This window comes from Lissotriton helveticus, chromosome 1_2 (genome assembly GCF_964261635.1).
Source record: "Lissotriton helveticus chromosome 1_2, aLisHel1.1, whole genome shotgun sequence".
In the NCBI taxonomy this organism is placed as follows: Eukaryota; Metazoa; Chordata; class Amphibia; order Caudata; family Salamandridae; genus Lissotriton; species Lissotriton helveticus.
The window spans coordinates 378,551,298-378,555,377 of record NC_136058.1 but is presented as its reverse complement, the minus strand read 5'-3'; positions in this window follow the sequence as shown (position 1 = coordinate 378,555,377).

Sequence of the window (4,080 nt, the reverse complement as noted above, 5' to 3'; positions counted from 1 at the left end):
GCACGGACGGGGCACAGTTCAGAGCAGAGGAGGAACAGCGGGGGCAACAAGTAAGGAAATCGCAGAGGATCCGAGTGCGCAGGCATCGGACCAGGAAGCCGACGGAATCCCAAACGGAGGGCGAAAGGAGGGCGGCGCTGCAAGCGGTAATGGACGTCTCGGGCTCGGCGCTTGCCCAGCCGGGTAGAGCCTCGGGCTCGGAAGAACAGGGCACGGGTTCGGAGACGGAGCTCTCAGAACATGGCAGTACGAAGGGGCCGGAGGTCAACCACAGACGTCAGAGGAAATAATTGGGAGCTGAGAGCGGTACATGGCACTCCCGCTGGCGTGGCGGCTGTTGGGGCCCCCACCTTGAACACTGGAGCGGGCAGCTTTTAGACTGGACAATCGTAAGTCAAAATGAGTATTGCGGGGCGGGGTGAAAGGGGACTGTGATTGAGGTTCTTGAGCCTAGTTCACGCTCCTAAGGGCCCATAAGGCTTCGGCAGTGCAGACTGCGATATAGGAAGATTTAGGAGCACGTTTGCTCGCATATGGTTTGGATGGGAGTAACTCTAACAAAGTTAGGTCCTGTTCTGGGGGAGAGGGGGCCTGGAGAAGTTGGGGGGACTCGAGGCACAGAGAAGGGAGGGGGGGAAGGGAAAGTTTTCAGGGGGGGAGGGACCAATGTCATGCCTACTGCCTTGAATCGATGCACCACTGGACTGAACCGAACACTATGGGACAATGGCTAATGCCGGTATGATAAAATGTGTGTCTTGGAACGTGAGGGGTTTGCACACGATGGCGAGGAGACACAAGATTCATGCTTATCTGGTCCGACCTGGGGTACACATAGCGTTTCTGCAGGAAACCCACCTGACGAAGAAAGAGGGGATTGCCCTACAGCGTAGATGGAGGGGACATATATACAACACCACATACTCTGCCTTTACTAGAGGAGTGTTGATCTGGGTAAGAGCGGGCACTCCTTTTCAGGTAACTAGGCACATAGTAGACCCAGAAAGGAGGTTTGTGGCAGTGGAGGGTAAACTCAGGAGCCGGCACATTGTACTCAGTAGTATCTATGCACCTAACGTAGATCAGGCAACGTACTTCGCGAAGCTTTCTGGGGAACTGGCTAGCTACCTCACAGGTCCCTTTTTGATGGGGGGAGACTTCAATTCTGTTGTAGATACTGAACTAGACAGATCGCACCCACCACTGCGCACATCCCCGATACACAGATTAGCGAGATGTAGGTCGGACTGGCAAAGACAGTGGGAACTGGTAGATATCTGGCGCACACAACACCCAGTAGAACGAGACTACTCGTACTACTCTGGCCTACACGACCTCCATGTCCGCCATGACACCTTCCTGAGCTCCAAGTCGGTACTTCCTGCGGCAGCCCGGACGAGTACCTAGCGCGCACACTGTCCGATCATAATCCTATACTCCTGACTTTAAACTGGATGAGTGAACTTTCGCGGATCCCGACGTGGCGGCTACGGCCGGATGCGCTGGATGATCCTCCCTTCCGAGAGGTGCTAGCAGATAGGATCTCACAGTACTTTGCTGACAATGAGAGCACCGCCTCTACCAGAGCGGTGGAGTGGGACGCTTTCAAGATCGTAATGAGAGGGCACTGCATAGGGAAGCATGCGGGGATACGCAGGACCTTACTAGACGACCTGGAAAAAGCTGAGGGTAAGCTGAGAGAAGTCGAACGAGCGCGCCCTAACCGTCCAGAGCTCCAGGAGAGGGTCTGCGGAGCGAGGGAGGCTGTAGCAGTGGAGATAGAACGTCTCCGCAGCTTTGACTATAGGACATATCTCACGAAGTCACACGCTGAGGGGGATAAAACAGGTACACTCCTGGCTTGGTTAGCGAACCCCGCCAGGAACAGCAACCCGATCCTAGCCCTACAGGAAGCAGGGAACAGAGTCTGCAGCAGGCAACCGGAGATCTTGGAAAGCTTCAGATCGTATTATGAGAAATTGTACCTGAGCGCGCTGGGAGACCAGGCTGAGGCGATAGATGCCTTTTTGGGCAAGCTGCAGCTGCCGCGGCTGGACAAGGAACAGGCGGACGCCCTGGGTGGCCAAATTGAGCTGGCGGAAATAAGGGGAGCGGTGAAACGGATGGCGCGCAACAAAACCCCTGTTATAGACGGACTGCCTATTGAATTCTATGGCCGATACCTCGAACAACTGGCCCCAAAGCTACTAATAATGTACAATGAAGCCAAGGGGAGAGGCCGACTTCCCGACTCTATGTGCGAGGCCATAATGATCCCTCTGTTAAAACCGCGAAGGGAGAGCACTGACCCGGTGTCTTATCGGCCGCTGTCCATGTTAACGACGGATTACAAGATACTGAGCACGGTGTTGGCCTCCCGGTTACTGACCCATATGCAAGCATTGGTCCATAAGGACCAATCCGGCTTCATACCCACCCGTAACACAACACACAACATCCGCCGATTGCTCATACTGATGGGCGATCCGCCTCCGGATGCAAGGGCTCCCCTTGTGCTGGCTGTTGACATAGAGAAAGCCTTTGATAGCTTGGAATGGGAGTACCTCTATAGGGTGATGCAGAGTTTTGGCCTGGGGGAGGGGTACATCGGCTGGACAAAAGTTTTGTACTCATCGGCGAGGGCCAGAGTGAGAGTCGGGACTCTGGTGTTGCGCCAGTACGACGTGCAGCGGGGTACCAGGCAGGGATGTGCACTTTCTCCCCTGTTACTTGCGCTGGCGATGGAACCTCTTGCAGAAATGGCCAGGCGGGGTGTTTACTATGACGGACTAGAATTCAGAGGGGCCCAGCACTTTATCTCACTCTACGCAGACGACATCCTCCTGTTTCTGGAGAATGCTGAGGGAGCTGTGGAAGGCGCAGAGAGATTGCTGGCGCGCTTCGGCGACTTGTCTGGCCTCAGAGTCAATTGGTCTAAAACCTGCCTTTTCCCCCTGCAGAAAGAGGAAGAGCAGCCCCCGACTCGTCCACTACTTAGGTGGGAACCAGACAGTCTGACCTATCTGGGAGTGCATATATACCACGAGGCGGCGGATGTGCTGGACGGAAATATAGGCCGCTGTATCCATGCTTTACAGGGCAGTATGTCCTTTTGGGCTACCCTGCCTCTGTCAGTGGCGGGTCGTATATCTCTCCTGAAAATGGTGGCGTTGCCGAGATTACTATACTACTTCAGGACTCTTCCCATCTGGGTGCCTGGGGCGATCTTTAGGAAATTGAGATCAACGATTATATCCTTTTTATGGGGAAAGGGCAGGCGCAGGATTGCGTCAGCTACGCTAATCCGACCTAAGGATGAGGGAGGCCTAGCAGTCCCAGATTTCGAGCTCTATTATCTAGCTGCCCAACTGCAGTCCTTTACACAGGAAATTGCGAGGGCTTACCGAGGGCCAGAACAGGAAAGGGACAATGGCACCCCTCGTCATGTACTGGCTTACATTGCCCTGCAGCAACAGATAGCACTCAGAGATCTGTCCCAGGAAGAACGGACGTTCCGGTTATGCTGGAATCGATCACTTAAAAGAACAGGAATCCGGCACCCATATGCGCCCGAACTCCCACTGGGCATGGTGACAGCATTACCGCATGGCGGAAACTGGTCGAGGCTACAGTTATGGGAAGAAGCGGGACTGCAGATGGTGGGGGATCTATACGAAGACGGTGTGTTGACCCCATATCAGACTCTCCAGGAGCGCTACGATCTCCCGAGAGGGGATTATCTGCTGCATGCGGCAGTGGTGAGAGCTGTTCAGGCGCACTGGGGGGAGGGGTTGAACGAACCGCCGATTATGCAGGTGTGCCAGTATACCATGATGTCGGCGGGTACCTTTAAAGCGGTGACGTGCCTCTACTCGAGATTGCTGAATGCGACTCTACAGCCTATGGCGGCACTGAAGGCCAAGTGGGAAGCCGACCTACAGACGGAGATCCCTGACACCACGTGGTCCCAACTGGTGCGGAGGGCTAGAAAGGGCACAAGAAATGTGCGTTTTCAACTGATTCACCTGTACGTTCTCCACAGGGCTTACCTCAGCCCGAGTAAGATTGCGAAATATTTCG